At 38.8% G+C, this 27,310-nt stretch overlaps 1 protein-coding gene across 10 annotated transcripts in view; it reads left to right on the top strand.

The window, feature by feature from the left end:
* NCALD (neurocalcin delta) overlaps positions 1-27,310 on the top strand; it is a 348,886-nt gene that overhangs the window by 253,656 nt on the left and 67,920 nt on the right. The window contains exon 1 of one of the 10 annotated variants that reach the window (XM_054590339.1): positions 18,642-18,775. The exons of the other annotated variants lie outside the window; for them this stretch is intronic. The gene's annotated coding sequence lies outside the window, so the exon portion shown is untranslated. Of the gene's footprint in view, positions 1-18,641; positions 18,776-27,310 lie in introns of those variants that run through there. 10 annotated transcript variants of the gene reach the window in all.

Genomic DNA, 27,310 nt, shown 5'->3' with positions numbered 1-27,310 from the left:
AATGTATATAAAGTTCATGGCCCTGTAGCCAGAATATGCTAAGTGCCTGATAAATATTAATTTGCATTTTTACTGATGTTAACAAACATGAAAATCAATTTGATCAGGACTCAATAAACAATGTGTTAAATGGTTTAAAAAAAGATTTGTAAGTAAGAACTCATATACATATATACAAGGTTTACCTCTTATATATGTTGAGTATCTAGAAGCTTTCTGGAGGGAAAAACAATTGGTTGAGTTTGAAATGATCAGAGTTTTCAAGTGCAAATGTAGGTATCTAGTTTGTTTGGGCTGCCACTACAGAATACCATGCTGGGTCGCTCATGAACAACAGAGGTTTACTTCTCACAGCCTGGAGCCTGGCAAGTCCAATGTCAAGGTGCTGGCCTAATGGGCGTCCGGTGAGGGCCCACTTCTTGGCTCACAGGTGGCAGTCTTTTTCCTGTGCCCTCACATGGTGGAAGGAGCGAGGGAGCTCTCTGGGGCCTCTTTAATTAGGGCTCTGATCCCATTCACAGAGGCTCTGTCCTCATGACCTATTCCCCCCAAAGTCCTCACCTCCAACTACCACCGGGCATTAGAATTTCAACATATGAATTATGAGGGATCACAAACATTCAGTCTATAGTAGTGGATACATCAAATCATGTGTGTGTGTGTGTGCATGCACATGCGTGCACATACTTGTACACATGGTGTTCATGGTGTTCACTTCCTCTGCAAAACTCTTCTTTGGAATTTCACATGCAGGTTTACTTACCATGAGTGTTTTATATAGTCAATGATAAAAGTGTCCTCATTTGGTCTCACTTCCCTGTTGCTTTCCCAATAGCTGGCAATTTGCCATTTCCTGCTATGAAGGTGCTAGAGGGCTGGTGCCAAAGTAGACAACTCAGATATTGGCTGCATATTTTCAAGTGTATTGTTTTGGATTAGTTGAGGGTCAAGGGTCAAAGGTCGACATATCCTGACATTTATAGCTTTGGTTTAACCAAGAAAAGTTAATTCAGCACTAGTCTTTTCATGTGTCATGACATAACCAGAATGCCTCTAGAACCCACCCCATTCTTCAGTAGAGATGCCTTCATTGCCAGAGCACATATTACTTTGGCAAAAATTTTAGAAACTGGGTATCAATTTTCAGAAAATTCTAAATTGATAATAACTGGTTTTCCTTTATTTTTCACATTCTTACACCCTAGTCCAAGTTGAAGAAACCATACTTGAGTTAGTTCTCTAAATTCATATTATATATCTATCTAGCTCTCTCTTAGGGAGTTTTTACCCTAAAAAATAAATTCATTTATTCACCTATTCATTCATTCATTCATTCATTCACTCATTGATCAAATACATTTTGAGCACTTAGCATGTGCCAGGTGCTGATTCGTACTACACAGGGTGAACAAAATAAGCATTGTCCCTTATCTTAAAATGTTAAAGCTAAGTAATCCCTAAATTCCTAATACCTCAAAAACACCTTATGTTTTGATGCCATCCTTTCATGAAAGCAGATTACAATGATCTGTGTACAAAATTCCTGCGGTCAGCAGGCAAAGGGCAGAGGACGGCTGTTGTCTTCCTGACTGCCCACTTGGCATCATATTTGAAGTCCCTCTTAATAATAAAAAATAAATCAAAATATTTAATTTTTATACGTGTGAAGTGGCTCATTCTACATCACTTAGAATGCTTTTGGATTGTTTATAACATATAAGCTAATTCAAAATGGTCTAGACAATATAGAGTTTAACAAAAGCACAGAGTTAAGAGGGGGGTGACTTTCACCATCATCCACAGGCTGTGAGATGAGAGGGACTCGACCCCATTTTCCCCAAAGTCTCATGGGACATCATCTGAGTCCTTCGGCTTCTCCCCTCCCCCGTGATGTGTTTCCATTTGGGTTCTCTCTTCTCTGCTTCACTTGGGGAAAAGGACACTACATTCCTTATGTCACCAAATGTAACTCATGGGAAGCACTAGAACAGGGTAACTGCAAATGAGGTCATCCCTCCCTTAGGATCCAAAATCCTTTAAAGAATATATGCAGATGTGCATGAGTAACAACAAGTGTCAAAAATGACCCGGCACTGCCACAGGCTTTTCTGGCAAAGCCCATGGGATGGGAAGCGATTTAGATGGAAATGAATACAGAGCTGATACTCTCATTGTCATCTCACTGTGTACATTGGGAAATGGAGAGAGAGAGATGCCAGTTTGAGACGTGTACAAAGCTCTGTCTGGTGAGGATTGAACTCCGGGTCTCCATGCATAAGGAGCAGCGGGCCTGAATACAATTTACACACAAGGAAGTACAAATGGCAAACAAATATATAACACAATGTTCAACCTCTCCAGTAGGTCAAGAAATAACAATCCAAGTGATGACAGGTTGTTATTGGCACTTATTAAACTAAGAACAATAAATAAATAATACATATGGTTGCTGTTATTATAAATATGTATACACACGGATATGTCTGATGTAGTGCTGACATGTCCCTGGAGAAATAGAACATTCAGTTCTTGCTAGTGGCAATGAGAAAATTTACAGTTCACTTGAAAGTCTGAAGAGAGCTGGTATCAATAGGCACAACAATTTTCATACTTATTAATCATAACTTATGATTTACTAATCACTGTCATCAGCCTTTTTCCAGGGAAACAACTTTAAAAGGTAAATGCATGAATATGTTTATATGTTGCTTGTTTCCAAATCCTTCTGCCATCTGAGCATGGTAAATATACCAGGGCATAGCAGTGAATTGGAGTTTATGTAGCAACTGAAAAGGATAAATATGGAAGTTGTGAAGGCTTATCGAAGGTAATTATTAGCTCATCCTGAGTGGGAAAAAAAGGGGAAAATCTTTGGCTTCTAAAATCCTTGACTTTGGATTTGATGCCAGCTCTTGCGTGAACTATCCAACTTCACAAATTAAGTCAGGCGTCTCAGACAAGCGATGGTCGCTCTTCTGAAACCCAGTCTTCCCCTGTCTGCAGTAATGGTATTTACCTCATGGGGCTATTGTGAAGATCAAATGGGATAATTCACATGATGCAGTCAGCCCAGTGCCAAATGAAAAACAAGCCAAAAAAGAACCATACCAAGTATTATCATTGTAACTACATTTATTGTTTTCTTTCTAATGAAAGTTTGGAAAAGAGCATGAACCAACAATGAGAAAAAGGTCTTGTGCACGATCAGGGAATGGGTGAACATTTTACTTTTGAACATTTCATTTTATAATGTTTCACATGTTGACATCTTAAAGACTATATTTCTAAATTCAGAAGGCTCCCAGCACAAAGTCCTCATTTCAGAACCTCTCCCCTTTCCAGTAACTGGAAAGCTGGATTCTGCAACCTGCCACAATTCTCAGAATGCAATTAAGCTGCGGAGCCCACCGTACAGGTTTTAAATGGACCAATTGTATCTTCATCCTTTCCGCAGCTGTTTTTGGAGAAGCTGCTGTTCTTAGATGCCTCATTATCTCACACCTGTGAGGCTATAGTATTGCTCCCTGAGAACCAAATCATGTTAGAAATTTCTGGTGCCGGGGGTGTTTTTAAAAATGGATGGCTTAGCATTTCCTCAGAATGCTGCATTCACGGGAGGGGTCTTCCACCTGACCTGCTGGGAACAATGCATCTTTCAGGCTGCCTGCGCTGTGAATGGGATGCTCTGAGCCTCCTCTCTTTAGGGTTATTATTCTGAAATCTTCATTGTCAGCAATGCCCTCTTGGCAGCTGGACAGTAAAATGCATCATTCTATCACTTGAGTCTCTTTACTACTACTTCTTCTTTTTATTTTTTTGGGAGCCAATTGGCTAAAGAAGCAAAAGCCAGTATAGCTACATTTTATTTCTGTGCACCTGTGTTATTTATGATGTCAGAACATCAAGGAAAGAGGCTGAAACCGTGATTATTATTAGGCTTGGGAACTTCAAGAACAGGCCAAGAAGACTTTCTTTTAATGTCAGTAGCAGGAAAATAAAATGACAATCCAAAAAGAACATGAACTAAGGCATGGACTCCTAAAAACAATCTGCCAATTAACTGTGAAGAGGACAACATTTTCTTCAAGCACTTTGTCTGTTCCCAGGAGCCCCAGGAGTCTCAGGAGTTGCCTGTCTTCTGGCCACAAACTAGGAGGGAAAAGCAGTTTCCATTGGCCTTGCAGAGTGACTTCCCGGGAGGATGGACAGGGGCTTCTACTCTGGCGTGTGTCCTCATCAGAAATGCTGAGGATTGGTTTGATCTGCCAGCAGGTGGAGAGGAGGGGGACCTCCTAATGCCTTCTGGGGTTAAGTGATAAGAACACCATCTTCTGATTTTTAAATGGTTAGAACCTTCTGCAGACAAAGCCATAAAGAGACCTGGGGGTGGGCACATATAATTTTTCAGAGATACCTGTCTCAGTATAATCACTGGATGATATCCCAATGTACAGTTTTATGCAGTAAAAACAGACAAGCAGCTGACATTATGGGGAAGGATGTGGGGTGCTGTGTGTAGTGGACAATTTTCCATGAACCTAATCCTGGGACTTTTCTATGGCTCAATCTGGACAAATCTTATAATTGAAGGCATTCTAAAGATGTCTAGCGTCTGGGAGAATGGATTTGCTGAGGGCGAACGCTTGATGCTACATCACGCAAGGTGGGTACCGCACACCTGGGGCCATTTACATAGTGGTCTTCGTGCCAAAGAAGAAATGTTTGCTCTACAACTGGCCTGTGTTATCCCTAGAATCAGAAAAGAAATCATAAAGAACATTACTTTTAAAATAGTAATTGGTCTGTATATAAAGCTCGGATGAGCTAGTATCGAATCTGCTACCTACTAGCTATAGGTTCTTCAGAAGGGGCTCCGTTACCTTGTTACATTGGCTTACAGAACCCTCCGTAACCTGCCCACAATTGCTTCGTGCGTCATGTGCTGCTTATTCTCCTTAGGATTCCGCCATCCTAGCCTCTTTTTCAGTTCCTCTCACATGCCATACTGCTTCTCACCTCTGAGGTTTTAAACCCTCTTTTTTCACGGCTCAACACATCTCCCACCTCCTCAGCTGGTCACTCCTCTTTCTTCTTCACCCAAGGGCCTTGTCTCTAGGGAGCTTTTCTACGAAATCCCAGATTGAGTGAGGTCCTTCTGGGCTGGCACCAGATAGTGTTCCTTCTATATCACTCATTATTTATTAAATGTTGTAATTCTTTAATAACTGTTCAGTTTTGAGGATCAATGACAATAATTTAATGAAGCACAAAGATGTGCTGATTGTGTTTGCTTTCCAATGATGGAAACCCACTCAAAGTGGCTAGGAGAAAAAAGAAGTTATTGGTATGTTCTTGAGTGGTCACATTGCCCCTTCAGAAAGAAATTACATTTTGGTTCGTTGGTTGATGCTGATATAAAAAAATGTGTGGCTTTCCACAGATAAGATTCCAGGAAATTAAAATGGCCTCAAGGCAGGTTTGACAGGACTGGCCTCTAGCATACCTCTGTATATGAACCATCTCATTCCAGACAGTCTGAGAACACACCCTGTCCTGCAGTGCTGGGTCAGATCTGAGTTGCAGATGATAACAAGAGAGCAGCGTGGTGCCTTGGTTTCTTTCTTGCTTGCTGTTTAGCATGTTCTCTGACCTGAGCCATAATCAGATCAGTATTTGAAAATATTGTTATTGCAGTTGAAGTCTTTTTGTACATAAACATTCCAGAATCAAAGGACTTGGTAGAACTGTGAAAGGTCAACCAGGGCAACCCTTTGCCTTCTGGGAGGCCTGCTGTGAAGTCATTGCAGTAGGTTTTCCAGTAGTAGGTTTACTCCCAGCTGGGAGGGACACCTCTCTCCCCTGAGGCTCTGTTGCATTTTGCTGTGCTTCTATTAGGATATTTGCTTTCTCCTCTATTCTGCCCTGCTAGCTCCTTGAGGCTGGATTCATCCATATTTCCTCTGTAAATTTTGCTAAGAAGACAGAACAGCACACATTTGTTGCCTGTATTGGTTTCCTATTGCTGCTCTAACAAATTATCCCAATCGCAGTGCCTGCAAACAACACGGATTTATTATCTAACAGTTATGGAGGTTATAAGTCTGAATGGGTCTCACTAGGCAATACTCAAGGTGTAGTCAGGGCTGTGTTCCCTTCTGCGGGCTCTAGGAGAGGATCCACTTCCACCTTCGTCCACTCAGGCAGCTATAACAAAAATATCATCAATTAGGTAGCTTATAAAAAACAGACATTTATTTCTCACAATGCTGGAGGCTGGGAGTACAAGATCAGGGTGCCAGCACAGGGGCATGAAGGCTCTCTCCCAGGTCAAAAACTTTTTGTTGTATTCTCACATGGTGGGAGGGGCAAGTCAGCTTTCTGGGGCCTCTTTCATAAGGTCAATAATCCCATTTGTGAGGGCTTTATTGGGGGTTAGGTTGTCAACATATGCATTTTAGGAGGATGCAAACATTCTAAACATAACAACTTCCTTTCCCTTGTCAGCTTCCAGAAGTACCTGTATCCTTGACTCATGGCCTCTTTCTCCATCTTCAAAGCCAACAACTTTGAGCGAAAGCCTTTACATGCTGCTATCTTTTTTAAAAAATGTTTATTTAAATCATTTTTCTTTTTCAATTACAGTTTACAGTTTACTATATTAGTTTCAGGTGTACACCCCAGTGATTAGACATTCTATAACTTATTAAGTGAACATCCTGATAAATATCGGACCCATCTGACACTGTACATTGTTTTTAGAATATTATTGATTGTATTTCTTATGCTGTACTTTACATCCCCATGACTATTCTATAACAACCAGTTTGTTCTTAAATCCCTTCACCTTTCTCACCTATCCTGTCCAACCTCCATCTCATCTGGCAACTGTCAAAATGTTCTCCATATCTATGAGCCTGTTTATGTGCTATTCTGTTTGTTTGTTTATTTGTTTTTTAGATTCAATTGTTGATAGATATGTATTTATTGCCATTTTATTGTTCATATTTTTATCTTTTTTTTTGTTCTTAGAGAAGATTCTTTAACATTTCATGTAATTCTGGTTTGGTGGTGATGAACTCCTTTAGCTTTTTCTGGTCTGGGAAGTTCTTTATCTGTCCTTCAATTCTAAATGCTAGCTTTGCTGGAAAGAGTAATATTAGTTGTATGTCCTCGCTTTTCATCACTTTGAATATTTCTTGCCAATCCTTTCTAGCCTGCAAAGTTTCTATTGATAAATCAGCTGTCAGTCTTATGAAAACTCCCTTGTAGGTAACTAACTGCTTTTCTCTTGCTGTTTTTAAGATTCTCTCTTTGTATTTAACCTTTTACATTTTAATTATGGTGTGTCTTGGTGTGGGCCTCTTTGGGTTCATCTTGTTTGGGATTCTGAGCTTTCTGGACTTGTATGTCTATTTCCTTCACTAGGTTAGGGAAGTTTTCTGTCATTATTTTTTCAAATAGGTTTTCAATTTCTTGCTCTCTTTCTTCTCCTTCTGGCACTCCCATGATGTGAGTGTTGGCCTTATTGAAGTTGTCCCAGAGGCTCCTTACACTATCCTCACTTTGTGGAGGCAGGGGCATTCTTTTTTCTTTTTGGTCTTTTGATTGGGTGTTTCTTGCTTCCTTATATTTCAAATTGCTGATTTAATTCTCAGCTTCATTTACTCTACTGTTGATTTCCTGTAAATATTCTTCATTTCAGCTAGTGTATAATTTATTTCTGACTGGTTGTTCTTTTTTACAGTTTTTATATCTTTTTTATACCGTTGAGGTTCACACTGAGTTCACTGAGCATCCTTATAACCACTGTTTTGAACGCTGCATCCAGTAGATTGCTTGTGTACATTTTGCTTGGCTCTTATTCTGGAGTTTTTTTCTGTTCTTTCATTTGGAACTTGTTTCTCTGTCTCCTCATTATGGCCATCTCCCTGTATTTGTTTCTATATATTAGGTAGAGCTGCTGTGTCTCCTGGTTTTTGTAAAGTAGCCTTATGTTGTAGGTATCCTGTAGGGTCCAGTGGCACAGCCTCTTCAGTCACCCAAGCTGGCTACAGCATATGTGCCACCCTTCCTGTGTGGACTGTGTATACCCTCCCATTGTAGTTGAATCTTGATTGCTGTTGACACATCAATGGGTGTGATTTACCCTCAGGCTGACTGGCTGCAAGGACTGGCTATTACCACTGCCCACGTTAGAAGAATCAACTGTGCAGGAGCTCACCACACAGAGCAGGACTTTCTTCAGTGCAGTTCTTATTCCTGCTGAGTCCACCCCTTGAGTGTGTCGCTTGTGGAGGTGGTTGGGTGGTGCTTCGACATGATTTGAAGATGTCCACTGAGTGTGCTGGCTCTGGGACCTCCTGGGAGGTATAGACCAAAGTCAGTTGACACCTGCACTCTGCTTGGGACCACCTAGCGTGAGCTACAAAGTGATCTGCAGACGGCTGCTACTTGTGCTGGTCTTGGAGGTGCCCAGGCGAGGCCAAGCTTTAAACCAAAGTCGGCTGCTGCTAGTGCCAGGGTTGGGGCCACTAAACAAGAGATATGGGGCGTGCTGAGGCCAGATGCTGCTTGTTTGAAAGATTTTAGGAAACTCTGAAACATGAACCAAGATAGATTATTGGTATGGAAAAGTCACTGGAAACAGCTTGGGTCAGCCTGCAAATTGGGTGAGGCAGCATCTCAGGGAATCACCAGGGCAGGGCAAACAGTGTGAGGCAGGTTGATGGAGACTTAGATATGGCACCTGCCTGCTGCCTCGGTGCAAGGGTGAAGGGGTGTCTCATAAAAGGAAAAATGGCCCCTGCCAGGACTTTTGTCTGGCAGAAAGCTGCCCTTCCAGGTCTCTCCCTGATGCCAGACAATTGAGTGCCCTCCGCCCCGTATCCCTGGTATCTTTCAAGCTGCTGCCCCAGCCCTGGAGCTCAGAGGGAGTGAGTCCAAGTAAGACCTTGTGGGCCCTTTAAAAGGAATGCCTGGGATTTCAAAAGCCTTCTGTCTCATTTAGCCATAATCCCCTCTGATTTTTACAGCCAGAAGGTATGGGTGCTTCTCTTCCTGGCACTGAAACCCTGAGCTGGGAGACCTGGTGTTCCTCAGCGAGAGCATCCATAGCCAAGATATCCCTCCCAATTTTAAACCACCACACGTGGGTGTGGGACCAGCCCATTCAGTATCTTCGCTTCTTGTACCATTTTCAATGTGGCTTCTTCTATATAGCCTTAGTTACAGGACTTCTGTTCAGCTAGATTTCAGGTGATTATGAATGATGGTTGTTCTGGGGTTTAGTTGTAATTCTGATGTGATTTGGGAAGGATGTGAGCACGGTGTTTACCACTACCTTGACTGGACATCTACCTGCTGCCATCTTTTTCTTTCTCCCTTCCTCCCTCTCACTTTTAAGAACGCTTGTGATTCCACTGGGCTCACCAGATAAGCCAGAATAAACTCCTGTTTTAAGATTAGCTGATTGGAGACCTTAATTCAACTTGGACATGTAAAATAACACATTCACCATTTCCTGGGATTCGAACAGGAACACCTCAGGAGGAGGGGGTGGGGAAGAAGAGAATGTCTATCTATTACATTACCCAAATACAATAACTGAAATCAGCAGTCTGTTAGAACTGGACTCAGGGATATGGCTGTCTTCTTTAGTCCAATGTCTTTCTGAAAAGCTGTAATAAATCATTTTTTGTAATTAAATTGCATTTTATATTCACCACAGGAGGTAATTGTGCTTTAAATGCCCTAATTAATTTTTTGCTACATTAGAATTTATATACATTTGATTTTATTAAAGCAAGATATACATCTTCAACAGTGTTAGAACATGTGTTTTATATAAATCTATGTAAGGGTTTTATGGACAAGGTTTTGCATTAAAAATAACTTGGCATTTATAGTTCTTAGAGTATATGGTGTATGTGCATTTTTAGGAATGGATTTTTTAAAAAAGAGAAGCTAATAAACTTCTCTTCAGCAAGTTAATAAACTAATATTCTATTTCCTCTTTTATGAAGAATAAATAATAGGCTAAATATAATTCTATGCTATAATTTTAAATGCTATTAAATCAAAATATTAGCATTGAAAACATACCATTCTCCTGATAATGAAAACAATTGTAATTTATTTGCTAAAGAATTCAATGAAAACAGAAAACCATATTCAAATAAACTCATTTTTTAGAAAGCATAAATTCAGGGTAAACAGGACCCTAATTAGCACATTTCTGAATTATTCTTCCTAATTATGAAGCTCAGTTTTGTCTCTTTAGCTCTACCAGATGCACTGCTAAATTGAGCATCACCCTTTATAAATCACCCTGCAAGGTGGTTATTAGTATTCCATTTCACATGTAGTAAAATCAAGCCTCAGAGAGGTGAAATAAATTGTCCGATGTCACAGGGACAGAAGTCATATTTGGGGTGCCCACATTTAAATCTGAGTATACCTGACTCCAAAGTTTTTATTCTTTACATTATAGCACAGCAAAGAATCCTCGATGCCAGCACTTCACACAAAAACTCGACAGAGTGTGTGGCTTTGGGCTGGAAATGAATTTTGGGATTAACTCTGTGCTTGTTTATAGGAACTGCACTTTTGATGCAGGCACAAGGAAAGCATCCAGATTCTTCAAGCTTTTCAGGCCTATTTCGTTATCCCTTGGCAGTAGGAAGGGACAGAATCCTTGATAATTGGTAAACGTTAGGTTTACACATATGCACCGCTGGCAGTCTGACAGCAGAGACAGGCACGATTCTAAAACAATCTTTTATTAAAAAAGCCAAAACGGCGATCTTATTACAATATTTGCTCTAATTGTACTGGATGTTGCTGATGGAAAAGTGACATTTTGCAGTTTTCCTTTTGTATGGGAGATTAAATATAAAGTGGTGATTCATGGGCCATTTTCCTACAAAACAGCCTCGTTGGTTTCATGTGAGAATCTCTCTCTCTTTGAGAAAAGAATTTATTCTTCTCATTCAACCCATGAAAAGGCAGGCAGAGTGAAAAGAGAGGCCATTTTTATTCATTGTGCGATTTTGTTGTCTCTTTCCTCCTTTTTCTTTATCTTCAGTGCATGTGACTCCTCGGTGTCCAGAAAGACTTTGAAGAGCCTTTGAATGAATATTACCAAATATTAGTTAAAGGTGACTAATTTATTTACTTAGAGATGTGAGGAGCTGCTTTCTAGTATTCCTTCTGCAATACTTTTGAATGTAGTGCATTCTGTTTTCTACTATAGAAATTCCTGGGAATTTCATGAAATTCTATAAGCTTATTCCACGTGCTATCTCACATGTACAAAGTTCTCATTTTTAAAAAATATTTTATTTATTTATTTTTAGACAGAGGGGAAGTGAGGGAGAAAGAGAGGGAGAGTAGCAACAATGTGCTGTGGCCTTTCGCACGCCCCCTACTGGGGACCTGGCCCGCAACCCAGGCATGTGCCCTGACTGGGAATCCTTTGGTTCGAGGGCAAGCGCTCAATCCACTGAGCCACACCAGCCCGGGTTCAATTTTTTTGAATGGTGGAAACTTTAACAGTTGGGAATGGATTTAACTTATAATAATTGTGCCTTAAATAAGATCGAACTTCCTCTCTTCCTCCTGGTGGCTGCACTCACCAGGAATTTCACAGCAGAGCTGGAGAAAGCCTGATGTCTTGCCTTTCCCAGAGACATAACCGTAGCCCTTCAGTGAGGGCTCACGGGGGAAGGATCCCAATCTTTTTGGTCCCACCGTCTGGAATGAAGCTTCTGTGAACTGAACTGAGGGGCTGGGAAAGAAGAGGCTCAAGATTCGGGAGGCACCGACTCAATGTTCTTATCAAGTTTTAGTATTTTTTTTTTTAAATAAATGTTTCTTCATTGGCCATCTATGCTAAGGATGATTTTCAGAGACTTTGTATGACATTTTGAAATGTTTTTCATCAGTTATGTTTATTTCACTGGGGAACAGGTCCATGGAGTTCCTCAAAGTGCTGCCAAAAGTGGAACCTCAGTGTTTGTGGTTTTTTTTAAAACATATACATTCAGTTCAAATATTTCTAAATTGCAATGTCAATGTCTTTAATCCATGGATTACTTAGAAGTGTGTTGCTTAGTTTCCATTTAGGGGTTTTTCTATTTGTCGTTTTAATATTGGTTCCTAGCTTTGTTCTACACTATGCAAAGAGTATACTTGTGAGTTCAATTATCTATAATGTGTTGAGACTTTCCTATGGCCCAGCATGTTTATCTTTTCATTGGACTCTTTAGTCAATTTATATACTACAATAGTTATTGACATGTCTGAAATTAAATCTTTTATCTATATATTTGCCCTTTCTGAATCAGGGTTTTCATCTGCGATCATTTTCTTCTTCCTAAACAGTGCTTTTAGCAGTGTAGTATAATTCTGTTGGAACAAAACCCTCATTTTTTGTCTGATAATGTCTAATGTCACCATCATTTAAAATTTTTATCTAAACTTTTATTTTGAGATGCATATAGATTCACACACAGTTGAAAACACAACACAGAGAAAAACCATATACACTTTACCTACTTATCCCTAAAGGTAATATTTTACAAAACTGTAATACAATGTTACAACCAGGATATTTACACTGACAGTCAAGACACAGAACATTTCCATCCCCCCCAGGATCCCTCATGTTGCTCTTTTACAACAGGCACTTCCCTCCCCACCTCCCCCCTTATCCCTGACAACCACTGATCTGTTTTTCACTCCTATTATTTTGTCATATCAATACCGTTGTGTTAAATGGAGTTGTACAGTGTATGACCTTTTGAAATTGGCTTTTTCACTCAGAAGGATTCTTTGGACATTCAGGCAGATTTTTGTGTGCATCAGTAGTTTGTTCCATTTTAGCAGTGAGCCGTATTCCGTGGTATGGACGTACTAAAATTTGTTTACCCATTCACTCATTGAAAGCATCTGCGTTGTTTCTGTTTATTGGCCATTATGAGGAGAGCTGCTATAAGCATTGATGTACGAGTTTTTATGTTAGCATAGTCTTCATTTCTTTGAAATACCCAGGGATATAATTGCTGAGTCATATGGTAGTTGCATGTTTAATATTTTTTAAAAACTGTCAACCTCTTTTCCATAGTGGCTGCACCATTTTATATTCCCACCAGCAATGTATGAGTGATTCAGTTTCTCTGTATCCTTGCCAGCATTTAACATTGTCACTATTTTTTATTTTAGTCATTTTGATAGGTATGTAGTGATATCTAATTTTGGTTTTAACTTGTATTTCACTAATAGCTAATTATTTTGAAAAAAATCTTTTTGTGTACTTATTTTTCATCTGTATATATTTTTGGGAGGAATGTCTCTTCCTTTATTTTGCTGATTTTCTAATTGAAGAGTTTATTTGTTTGTTTTACTGTTGAGTTTTACTTTAAAAAGTCTTTTGTTGCTCCTTTAAAATTAATATGACTTTTTGTCTTGATGCCTTAAGATTTGTCTTTGTCTTTAGTTTTAAGCAGGTTGGTCGTAATGTGCCTACATGTGATTTGCTTTGTAGTTACTCTGTTTGGGGTCAACAGAGCCTCTTCATTCTGTTGTTTCATATCTTTTGTTAAGTTCTGGAAATTACTTAGTCAATTATTTTCAATTATGGCTTCTTCCCTATCTCTTTATTCTTTTCTTCTTTCCCAAATACATGTTAGCATTTAATCATGTTCCAAATGTCTCTTACATTCTTTGCTGCGTTTTCTATTCTTCTTTTCTTCTTATACTTCAGCCTAGGTATTGTCTGCTGATCTATCTTTAATTTCACTAATGTTCTCTTTTGCTATATCTTCTCTGCTCTTCAACCCATCTGTTATGTTTTTAATTTCAGTTGTATTTTTTTAGTTCTTCACTTTTCATATGTTCCTTTTTGTAGATTTTATTTTGTTACATGTGGAACTCTCCATCTTGCCATCTATTTGAACATATTAATTACAGTTATTTTAAAATCCCTGTCTGGTAACTAGAGAAGATGCACCTATGGACCTATGTCTATTGCCTATTTTTTCTTCCTAGATTTTGAGCAGTTAGACCTACCTGTCCGCTGACATGATTACTGATTTTTGGACTAAATTGGAAGTGATGCATGAAAAATAGTAAGAGCTCTGGATGATGTCATATTCTTTTAGAGAGGGTTAATTTTCCCTTGAGTGTAGTTAAAATAGGGACAAATTACCTTGATCCAATTAGGTATTATAATAATAATCCTAGGATGGAAACTAGTTTTGGGCAAGGTGCATCTATTTCTTGTTTTCCATTACTTCCAGGGAGTTGCCTTTTAGTTATAAAACCTGAAAACTTAGGGTGTTGAGCAACTCAAAAACTTGAAATCCTGCACCCTAATTTTTGTCTCCTGAGGACTATAAGATTGCTAAACTCTCCCTTTGTGTTTTTATCCTCTTTGATGTATTTTTATGCCTTACTTCTTGTTCTCTTGTATAACACCATTTAGGAAGTGGCAAATGCTCCAAAGGAAAAACTGTTCAGAACGTTGGGACCATGTCTCTGTGATTCCTTTATAAACACACACACACACACACACACACACACACACACGTTCTGAATTTTTGTTCCTAAAGTCCTGGGTGCTTCTGAAGATCTGTAATCCTATTTCTGTCTCTCCAGTCTCTGAGAATGCCAAAAGCCTCACAGCACTTAAGAATTATCCAGTAATTTGAGAAGAAAAGCAGAGATAATGTGAGGAATATCGGGCTAACATCAATATGTTTTTGTTTTATCTTGGCACTTAAAGATTTTTTGCCTTTGCTACTCTGATGCCTTCTAATCACTTTTTTTTAATCCAGCTATTACTGTTATCTCAGTGTGAGTATCGATTTGAACACATGAAACTCCATCATAGTGGGAAAGAAAAGTTACCCAAGCCCGTGCGATGTGCACATATTGGCATCAGTTAAGACTATAATAGCTTGGGCATAGCTTTATTTAGGATATTTTCACTATTTTGCTTTGGCCATTTTCCTTGCTTCAAGTTGTCCTGATGAGATTTTTCTTGCTGCTTACTCCTTCAGCCTAAATCAGATTAAAATTGTTACAGTTGCAAGATGCAGAAAAGATTAAATGGCTTTCTCCTCCTAAGATACTAAAAATAAAAACAACCCTCCAGAATAAAATGAACATAAGTAATTTAATTCTTTCTAAAAATATGTCCAATGTAAGTTATTTCCAAAAATGTATGGTGCCAGGCTTCCTGGGTGTAGATCCTGGCTTGGCCAGGTACAAAGTAGGCAAGGTACTTAATCTTTTCACGCTCAAGTTTCTTCTGCTGTGAAATGTGATCAAAGATTAGTACATGTCTCATAAGGTTATTACAATAAATGATTTAATATATCTACAGTATTTAGAACAGTACTCCATGTATAGTAAATATTCAATTAATGTGAAAGATTATCCAACATTAACAGCAATAGCCATAAAATATATCAGTAGACAACTTAAGTACACTTATAATAAGTATTTATGACTTAAAAATCTTTGAATTACTTGGTAAATTCACTTGGACTGATGCATTGCTAGAAATTTTTGTGATAAATCAAATTGCTTTATTTTTCTTTTTTTTCCTATGCACTTTTTTGTAGGGCTGAGGGAAGGCTTCCTAGTCTCTGTTAGTGGGAAGGCAAAGGAACCAGTTCTTTCTATCGCGCAGCATTTATTACCCAATAGCTGAGTCGCTCAACATTTATTGAGCACTTATTATTTTCCAGGCTGTGTCCTAACTGTAGAATTGTAGAAATGGATGAAATTCCCCCTTTTCCCTGAATGCCTTTTAAGTCTTATCAGAGTCAAACAGATAAGCAAGAAATGACAAACGTATTGAGCCTTCTACCCTGTGGCAGCGTGTCAGAATTTTAGAGTACATTAACTTTATAATCGTCACGACAACCCTAGGATGCAGGCACTGAAGCTCAGAGGACTCAGGTAACTCGCCCAGATGAGATTTGAACCTGGAGCCTCCAAAAATCACATCCACGGCCTTCCCACTAGTGTTAGAGCCAGGAGACAGAAGCATCAAACAAAAGGCCGATTAAAGGCATCTACTCATGACCCTGACCACCTGTTACCTCAGGTGCATGAACCCAAGTCAAACTGATTTATTGGCATTTACCAGTTATTTTTGGCAAAGTGGTCAGACTAATAACACGCAGCTTTGACACTTAAACAGCACGTCAAAACTGTAGTGCAAGAAGTATCTTTGAATGGGTATTTTTAAATTCAGTGAATCATTTTCACCTAAAAAAGTGAGTTTTCATTTAAAAAATAACACGTATTCCTTCAGTATTGTGAGCTGTAGTTAGAAAAAGGTCCCCATGTGCAGTTCCTGTGACCTTTTCAAACTGCATTTGAATTAATAAGTCAAATCGATAGAAACCTGAGCTCCAAAGATTTCAAAATGATTTCAACGCTGCAGGAGATCGGTGTCTGTTTTAGCTGTGAGAGGACTCTCTAATCCTAGGTAGTCTGCAAAGGAAAGTAAGTGGTGGCCGGCAGGAAGCCTGCCACAGAAAGAAGGATCGCATGCGTCCACTTTACATATTGAAGGTCGGTCCACTGTTTTAACTTATAATGCATTAAAGCTCAAGGCAGTATATGATAAAATATACTTGGTCTTAAAAATAATAGAATAAAATTTAAAGTGTTAGTTTTTGCTAAATTTCGAACTAATTGACATGGTGAATTTCAGGAATTTTTTGAACTGAGAGCTTCTGGTTTCAGAGGACGTCACCTATTGGCAAAGGGTGGTACTGCAGCTTTACTCTCTTCCGTGCTGGATCTGCGTGAAGCGTTTCAGGCAGCCACGGATATGGAGTCAGAGAGCTGATAAAGCAGGCAGTTCAGGGACATGGGATCCTGAAAGTCCAGAAGGACATACTTTCTCTTCTCTTTTCCCATTCCCCTCATTACTAGGATGTGCATTACAGAACAGAAAACCAGAACTCTAACTGGAACAAATTGCAAATTTGTAAATTGTGACTCTTACTGCGATCTGCCCCCGGTGAGACATCCTGACCCATTTAGACAGACATTGGATTCAATGAGCCAATTGTCCCTGTGCAAACAGGTAAATTCCCTGCTGTCGTTAATCTGAAATTAAAGGGGAGACATTACATTTGGGTTTTACCTTTGCAGCGCTGCAGCTAATGACATCGAGAAAATAACTTTTGAAGTAAAAATATATCTTTCCTTCCCACTGGAGCTGGGACAGAAGTAAAGCAAGAGGAAGTGGGAAGGTTGCATGGCCAAACAGTTTGGACATTAATATTATTGTTCAAGAAGCAATTCCTGACTCCGAAGAAATTGTATTCTTTCAGAGTGACAAAAATGTAATCTGCCCAGCTGGCGTAGTTTCCATTTAAATTTTGCAACACCCTAGAGCTACTCTTTTTTTTTTTTTTTTTTTTTAAAAAAAAAAAAAGGAAGCCAGAATAGAAATCTTGATAACACTGGCATGGAAAGGTCCTTAGGGTTTTAAGAGTAGTCTCTTCTCCCCTGCCTTTTCTCCCCTTTGCCCTTTGATGGAATGTATGTATTTTAAATGTATTTTTCAGATCACCTTCCTGTGGATTTTACTTCATTTTGTTTAATTGGCTTTCTGTTTTATAGAGGGAGAATGAACTAGGAAATAAGCACACGTGTGGTGTTAGAAGTAAGCTGGGCTGGTCTTAAAGGAAATGAAGCTGACAGTAGAAAACATACAGGACTGTATTTTTTATCCTGCTGCTCTAGGCTGCACTGAACTTTGCACTGGCGGGACCCTTACCTATTTACTCCACGCTGAGCCCCAAGGGGGTGTGGATGAGAGAACATTTACGAGGAGAGGATTTCATACCTGTATCATGCCCCCAGCGCAAAGGTTCAAGAAGAGTTATATGTCAAGGTTGTTTTAAAGTGGCATTGGTCTGACACTCTTTTGGCCATCATTCTTGCAGAGAAATTTGATGATGCAGGAATTCCGAATTCGTCTCCCGCGCTCCTCTCATCCAATGTGGTGTCAGGATTATTTGATTTTCTCATCCTACTCTGGGCCACCCCCTGCCCCTCTGTTTCTTGTTTTTCTCTCCGTTACTAGCATGGCTCAGCACATAGATTGATTTCTTATATAGTTCTTAAAATGTCTTTTCTCCAAACTTCCCTTGAGCTTATTTATATCCATTTACTTACAAATAGATTTAATTAGTTCAGAAAACTACCCCCAGGATTGTTCAGTTTCTTTCCTTTTGTTCTGTAGAGACTCATGCTTCATGCTGGTGAAAGCAAGACCGATGGGAACTTCAGAGCAGCATGCAGTTCCCCGCAAGTAGCAGTAAAGAACAGACACGGAAGTCTTAAAGAGGAAAGTTGCAGGCACTCTTGAGCCACCACTTCGGGGGCTGAGGGAGCTGTCCGTGATGGTTATGGTGTGTGTGTATGTGTGTGAATGTATGCACACACACACCACCGTGACAGATGACCTATTGAAATAATTTCAGAGCTGTTCTGTGGTTGCTACGACAACCAATGCTCTCTTGGCTTTCATCTGGCCATGTGACAGGGACTTTGACGTCAGCTGGAGGCAGAGTCTGTGGCTGAGTCCGCACAGTCAAAGGCCTGTGAGAATCTGGTGGATGCTGGCTGCTGCCGCTGCCGCTGCCGCTCCTGCTGCTGCTGCTGCTGCTGCCGCCGCTCCTGCTGCCGCTTCCCTGGGGTGGCGGAGCATGGACTGTTAAATCCTGCGCTTCTTCTGTGTGAGGTAATGAGTTCCCTTTATACACAGTTAGACGTTTTATAGATCCTTGTGGTTTTCCCCTCTCTCTTACCTACCACAAGTTTGTCTTCATGAGCAATTATTGTTGTACCAGGGGAAGAATGTGAAGTGGCTTCTGGTTGCTAATTTTGTGCGGACTCTCTGGAATTTGGTTAAATTTGGATTAATGTTCTATGAAGTAGGTGAAAATATAATTGCTGTTCTTGCTCAACACTTGCTAACATGACATTATTTAAAGATACCAGATTTTGCAGCTTGAGCCAAATATTCCCCATCGAATTCCAGGAATCCTCCCTTCGGCACAGCTTTGGGTTTATAGACTTCAGCATAGGCTTGCAATACATTGCTAACTTTGCTTTTTTTTTTCTTTCTTTCCCCATAATTGCTACCCTATTCTGAATCATCCAAGGATAGTTTGGAATTTGGTTTCTATCTTGTTTGCAGCATTCATAATTAGCAACAACAGGCACAGCAGGAAAGAACATTATACTTTGAAACAAAAGTTGGGTTTTTTTCTTGTAAATAGGGTGTTCTGAAAACACCAGGGAAAACTGTCAACAGCTTCCTATTTAGAAAAACATAATTTGGACTATGCCAAGGAAGTTGGGGTGGAACCTCTTGCATGTGTGCATGCAGTTGCTTTTTGGTTGTTAGAGCCAAGAGCACGTTTTCAGTATCTTCTTCTGGAAATTCAGTTGTGAAGAGAATAGCAGTGGATGGTCTTCACTAAGGGGTATATAAGCTATTTGTATATTTAGAAATTGATATAATTTTTTTGTAAGAAAACAGTGATCCTAAAACAAAATTATTATTGGTAGATCTACCTTAATTCAAACACAGATATAGTCACTAAAAATTTGCTCTAGACCGTGAATGATTTGATAACTGATTAGTAATCCCTTTTATTTCTAAATTCCTATAACATTATAAAATGCAAATTGGTTTATTTGCCTTAATGTAGTTCATTTCCTTCCCAAGTTTAGCGATTTTGAATTTTCTATCATTGCGCATGAGTTGGATCGTTTTGTGACTTGAAATTCAAAGAAAACCTCTGGTATAGAAGTTAATCAAAGCCTACATGTATAACTGGTTTCTAAGTCTTACAAATGTGACAGGGGGAAAGAAACGCAAATTTAAGAGCAACACATGTAATATACCTACTATTTTGAAGAATAGAAAATAATGGTTTAACTATGTATATGAAAAATATGTATTTTATGGTATATGAATTGCATCTCAATTTAATGCAAGAATATATTACTTATTTTTTTATGTTCTTTATTAGTTTCTGTGTTCTGATCACATTTATTTCACTCCGGAGATGGGCATTTTGCAAAGTACTTAGCTTCAGTGATAAGTGAATAATTATGGGTGCATCAATAATTTCTCAATAGCTTTCAGTGAGTGAATATTCATTTAACTTGCTAACATTGGATATGTCTATTTTTGGTCAGAATCTCCATGGAGGATTTTCCAAAAAGGCTAATGTGCTTGTACTCAAGGCACATCTGCTGGCACATCATGTCATCATTTAATTTATCTCCTAATTATAACTCAGCAATGAGCATGGGTAGGACCAGTAGCACTGTTATTTAAAATCACTGTTGTTGACTGAGTGCTTTGATGTTTACTTTTTTTAACTCAGAATAAGGAATTATCATTATACTTTTCCAAGTAGTTTTCTTGATGATCTTTCTATGATATTTCAAATTAAGGTTATAAAATGATTGTATTCAATACCCTTACTAAATAGGCTGGATTTCAGCCGTGTTAAATAGGGAAACAATTCAGTGCTGATGGCAAAATGTCAATGATAAATTTTATCATTAGATGAAAACAACCTATACTATGATAGCAGAGATATTTTTAGAATCTACAGGTCTTCTTTTATGGCAAAATAAGGGGGAGAAATGACTGTCAACAGAATCGCCTATTTACAACAATGAAACTGTTGATTTCAAGGTCAAGTTTGTTTCAGCTTCAAAAGATACCAGCAAGGAATGATTTACTCTAGAAACACAGCTGTTGCATTATTAAATGTTTTGTGTGTAGTTTCAGGGATTTTTAACCTTTTTGGTATGTGGATCTCTTTGGCAGCCTGGTGAAGCCTATAGACTCTTCTCAGAATGCTGTTTTTAAATGCGAAATATAGGGATAGGGTTTGCAAGATTACAAAGGAAGCCACTTTTATTGAAATTCATTAACCACTTGTTTTAAAAATCGTGATGTGTGCTTTATTTAATAATACAAACAGGCAGCAGGTAGAACTATCATGATTTGAAGTAGTGATGAGGGTAAAAGTTATTTTGAGATATCTATAATGACTAAAATAGGATATGAGAACATCTGCATTTTTTCTTGGCAACAAAATCACAGGTACTGTGGTTTGTGGCCTATGTTTTAATGAAAAGAAATACTAAATTTCAGTTTGAGGTCAGTGAAACTAAAGATGTAATATTTTTTCCATCCATGTTTCTGGATCCCCTTGAATTCTATCTACCCTTGAGTTTAATGGTTGTGAGCAGGTAATGCCAAAAGGTCATAGAACTGCATTAAGCAAAATCCACGTCACCATTTCCACATTTAGTTCCGCCATATCTGATTTTATTCTCTGAAAGTGTGAGTTTCCTAGGATATTCTAATTTCTGTGCGAAAAGGGATGAGATATTCACATAGCTACCAAACTGTAACTGTCTCTTATTTTCCTCCTTGAAATCCACAAGGAGTCTTACGTAACTTGGACTGAGAACCTCTTACCTGGTTAGATAGGGGTTAAGAGGAAAAACTCATAGTGTTAATGCAAGTTATGCAAGTTAAAACCATGGACCATAGAAGTAAGACTATAGCTATTTACAAAGGGACCTTTATCCACTGAGAGAAAATAAGCAAGGAGTACTTAGATGAAGAATGCAGGACGTTATATGAGATCATAGCTGAAGGAGTACTCTAGAAGGTACTTTGTGTACAACATTTGAAACATTGCATTAAAGAACGTTTAGTGTAAAGCGCATTCATGAATTGATAAATTGCAATGCAAATTCCAGGTAATCAGGATAGAGCCTGCAGGTTTGCCTGCAAAGGTCCCAAGGACAAAACACATTCAAAATGAAGTGGGGAATGGAGACACTTCCCAAGTACTTTGAACTCAGAATCTTACTTGACATATGGATGTCAAATAAGTATGATATAGGAGGTGTTAATGTTACTGTTTAGTGGGACTAAGTAATTGTCTCATTCTCCATGTCACATTGAATTTGCACAAGATAATGCTTAGTTTTTCTCTCTAACCAACCAGGTTGACTTTGCAGTTGGTTGGCTGACATCCTGTAGCATTGTCTGTCTAGCTGGGTTTAGAGTGTCCGAAGCCTTCCTTTCTCAGAGTGACAGAATAGGAGCTATGATGTTTTGTACAAGCTGTTGTTTAAGCTCTGTCCAAATCCCTAACATTTGAAATGGAAGCTTAATGATTTTTCTTCATATGTTCTCTGGAAAGTTATGAAATAGGATTTTCTCAAGCATTTCTTACTCTTTTGACTAGAAAAGAACACCTACTTTAGGGGCTTTGATGAAGAAACTTGGAAAATACCTAAAATCTCTGGCTCCAGACTGTAATGTTTGCTTATTTGATGCAGGTATTTGAAATTTTAGGTTCAGAAAGGAACGTGCCTTTTTTTTTTTTTTAATAGAATCCACTGCTGTTTAAATGGTGTCCCGTGATGGAAATCCAACCAGAATTATCATTCCAAAATATGGCATTTTTTATTGTTTCCAGAAGTAATGCCATAACAACGATGCTCATTAAGACACTGATATAACATTTATACGGTAAATATTTAAATTCAGTGGAGCCACGTTCTCCAAACTAAAGACAGTATGTTCTTTTTCCCTCTGCAGTGAGCTTTAGTTTTTTTGGACGTCTTTCTATAAATACCTTTAATTAGAGACACAGCATTCTTTAAAAATTTAGTTTACACTTATGTAAAACATAGTATACTTAGCTAACATTAAATTCTATATTTGATTTGCAGGAAAGAAATCTGTAGTCTGAAAGATATCCCAGTTGCTTCTTGTCCTAATGGCAGGATCGTCAATAGTTTCTGAATTCTGTCCCACTGACTGCAGGAAAACCAAAGGCAGCATATTGCTTTTATGCAAGATGAATTTTTAAAGAACGAGTCTATATTTTCTTTACTTAATGAATTTAAACCTTATCCATTAGAGGTAAATGCCAAGGAGAGTGTTATAATATTTGGCTGTCTGCTCAACTGACTCCCACGGACTTTCATGTGATTCATACATTTAAAACCACGACCAATTGTGTGATGACCATATTTACAACATCTTTAGAGATAAAAATAGCATCCCACCCTACGCCTTCCTTCATCTTACCATGGATCAGGTGCAGCATGAGATAACACCACTCAATCCACAAGCATTTATTAACTAGCTGCTACATCCACAGTAATAGAGTGGGCATTTGGGGTTCCTCTCTCATCTGATCTTTGAGTGGTCTGTGCCACTGGCTTAAAGAGCCCAAATTACTCTATGAACTTCTGACTTTTGTTTGCCTGAGCTTCAATTCAAACATTTCAGTCTTACATGCGTTCAACAAGTTTTGAGCACTTACTAAACACCAGGCGTGCTATGGTGAATAAGACAGACACGGTCTGTCTACCATCGTGGAACTCACGGTCTATATAGGGGACCTGCACGGGTTTCTACCTTAGAGCCATTCTAGCCAGTGTCCTCCAAAAGAGAATACTCACTAAAAGAAGATATAAATTAATTAACATCAAAACAAAAAAGACAAGCAAACAGCCTGGGAACTATTTGGCTTTACACCAGAATCAAACCTTAGAAGAGACATTCTTCAGCTGGTGAATAGCCAGCCTAATTTGTAAATAACCTGTTCATGTTGGTGTCAAGGGTTCCAGATCACTTGGCTCTCCCCTACTGCCAGTGGGCCAAAGGCTATCTGTCCTCCAGTTCATAAGAAAATGAAACTTGTAGGTACTGACCTAGAAAATGATATTTTTTAATGCAAATACTCTGTCTTATGCAAGTAATGACAGCCATTTCCTTTAAGAAAGGAATTCTTAAGTAAGTGGTACCCAAGTCTATCTGGACCATCTTCCTTGTACTAACTCAGTCAATATAGGCTCACTGCTGTAATAAATAGCGCCATATCTCAATAAACTAAAATACAATATAGTTCATTTTCTGCTCACTTACAAATCAGATTTGCAAGAACAATCCTGCTCCACAGAGTTATCCAGGGATTCAGGCTCCTCTTGTCTAGTTAAACTGATCTGGGGGCAAATCCTATCTATAACCACCTGCAGGTCTGTCTTTAGGCAAGTTCCCTAAGTCACAGTTTTCTTACCTGGATAATATTAGTGTCTGCCTTGTAGATTTTTAAGTTAACTCACTTGGCACAATAGCTGACAGGTATTAAGTACTCGATTATGTGAACTATTATCATTAATTTTCCACCTATGGTAGGGCCGCCACCACTACCATCCTCATAGGAACCAGGAAGTAAGATTGTCTAACCTGGAGGAAGTATGTCCCTGGAGTTAGGAGAACTACTAACACTTAGATAGTCTCATAAGCTCTTTTCAAAATATTGGGTTTTTTTTCGCAACATCTATTTTATAAATGAAGAAACTGAGGCACAGAGAGCTTACACAAATTGCCCAGTGTCACATGGTATATCACAGAACTCTAGGTGTTTGGCTCTTGACTCCTGGCTCTTTATTCACTATGTTATATTTTCTTCCAAGCTGGAAAATGTATTTTTCCCAGAAATAATTTTATATGTTGTGGCAAATTGATCTCTACAAAAATAGCCATATAATTATATCTACTTCCACATGCTGTACTAGAATCTTGATACTCACTATTAAGAGGTAGAATCTATTGCCCTCCCCTTTGGCCCACATGAGCTGTGACTAGTCCAATAGGTAAAGCACCATGGAAACAATGTAGGTGACTTTTAAGGCTGGATCATAGAAAGAACACAACTTCTTTTTTCCTCAGCTAATTTTGGTTTCTCTCACACATGACACTTGCTCTTGGACACCAGCTGCCATATTGTGAGGAAGCCCAGACCATATGAGAGGCCACATGTTGGAGTTAAAGCCAATAGCCAGCATCAACTACCAACCATATGAGTCGGCAATCTTTCCAAGGATTCCAGGCCCCAACTGTCAGATCTCCCTGACCCCTCCTGATGCCAATTAGATCAGAGATGAGCCCTCTCTGACCAGCCCTACCCTAAGTTGCAGACTCATGAACTAAACAAAAATTGCTCTTGTTTTAAGTCAAGTGTTGGAGTTATTTCTTAGGCAACTAGAGTAGCTGGACCAGATGGGGTTAATTAGAGATGACTGAAATACTTGCATATAAGACTAAACTTTAGGTATATATAGATCAAATAGGTTTTTCAGATTTGGCATAAATATCTAACCTAAATAAAGTAATTTCTGAAAGAAAATGTATTTCAGCTACCAATCAAATTGCAAACAAGCTTTAGGTACATGTCTGTTTGTAAATTTGGAATGATGTCTTACATATTAATATTGTTGCTGGTTCTAGGAGAAGGTTTGGGCTACACTGAAACTGGCCTGTATGGTTTAGTAAAACCTCCGTCGTTGCCTCCTGCTACCTGGGACCCTCTCTGCAGGACAGTCGGTGGTAGATAGCAGTACTTGTGCCATTGTCCCTAGGTCACTGCTTAGCCCTCCTTTTCTGCCTCTGTCTCGCTCTCTCATATCTACTCTGTCTAATCTGCTGCCTAGTTTTCTATTGTTAGACCCTGCAGTCTCCTTGACAGTCTCTTTTGTCCCATTTCCAGTGCTTCTGACCCTTTTTTTTTTTTTTTGCTCTAATAGTTTACAGTAAAGCCAGGGAATTCCTCTTGGTCAGGTAAGATTTAGCTCATTCAGCAAAGTCTTTCTCTTCTTGACAAAGCTGCCAAAATGGCAGCTGTCCAACTGGGTTGCAGCTCCATATGTTGGTCAAACCTAGCACTTAGAATTCTCAGAAATATTGTCCTTGTGCCCTCACACAAGGAGGCATCTCTGTCTCTTCTACTCCTCAGAATTCAATGCCCCTGACTCTCTTCTCACTTACTTAAATGTCACCCCCTCCTCATGGTGTTCCTGTCTTCCCTTTAGAATTCCAATTGGTTTGTTTGCTTATTCATATATTCTTTCAATGTTTATTAACTCCATCCAGTGAGCCCTTGGAGTTAAGCACCCATGAAGAGATTTCCTGCATGTCCAAGGACTGGTAAGGTTCCTCCAGTTTGTCCCTTATTTGCTTACCATAGACACCAGGCAGATGTGGTCTAATCATCCAGACCTTTTAATGACCAGCACATGACCCACCTCATCCAAGATGTTCCAGCTGTGTAGGATACTACAAGGGTAATGTAGATCCACCCAGTCTTTGAGAAGGTTACAGTCCAGTTGGGGAGGCTGGACAGCATATGCAGCTGGGGTCCAGAGCTATGTCTTCTTATTGGTTACAGTCTCTCATAGTGCCTAGCGTAGTGCTGGACACTTAGTACCTACTGATTAAATCTCTGGTAAGTGAGAAATGAATGGATTAACTACAGAAGGATACATGGCATTGAGATGACTTAAGGGAAGAAGTGAGCGATGAAGAACATTTGGCATGACTAACAAAGTGAAAGGATTGTCCGCAAGTGAGAAATATCTTAAGTATATCCTGGTAACAGAAACAAGACACCCTACCTGGGATCAAGAAACTGGATGGGAAAAGAAAAACTTACAATCCATAAGGTGGATCTGTGAAGGATCTAGAATTGATCAATTTAAAATAAGCTGGATTTGCTCGGATAGACAGCAGGAAGCTAGTAAAATGTTGGGAGCAAGTGAGCGACATATGAGTTGAGGTATCAAACAGTGTCATAATACTTCAATCACTCTGTTTTCTTTTACTTTAGACAATTTATTTTTAAAATCCTGAATATTTGTTATGTGTTTCCTTTTTCTCCGTTTTTCTCATAGGAAAGTTCTAACTTTAAAATAAAAAATGTTAATTCTCTTTTGCCTCAGTACTGTGTGAGTTGCCTTTTAACTGTAGCGGGGGGATATCTGTAGGGAGAACTGCCTAATTTCACAGTTTTAAAAATGTAATTTGTTATTTTGCAAAGTCATTCACATAAAACCCAAACCAACTAAAAGAAATCAAGGCTTCATAACATTTTCTATAAAACTACCCTATAATAATTGTGTAATTATAATTGATATTTATAATGAAACCACTGGGATATTATATTAGCACCATTAGTCTGACAAACCTTTTGATTAAGTCATCAGTGAAAAACTAAATTATGTTCAGTGAAGTTTTAGTTGTAAGTATATTTCATTATATCTGAAGACTTTGAAAACAGGCCATCAACATAAACGTTTGACAACTATCAGAATGTCTAATCAGACCACTCCATTCTTAAGAAAAATATTGTAAATTGTATATGCAAAAAGTGTGGTA

The sequence above is a fragment of the Pteronotus mesoamericanus genome, unplaced genomic scaffold, assembly GCF_021234165.1.
Source record: "Pteronotus mesoamericanus isolate MK-2021 breed Mesoamerican mustached bat unplaced genomic scaffold, CSHL_Meso_final scaffold_174, whole genome shotgun sequence".
NCBI classification, from domain to species: Eukaryota; Metazoa; Chordata; class Mammalia; order Chiroptera; family Mormoopidae; genus Pteronotus; species Pteronotus mesoamericanus.
This window is presented reverse-complemented; position numbering and strand designations above follow the sequence as displayed.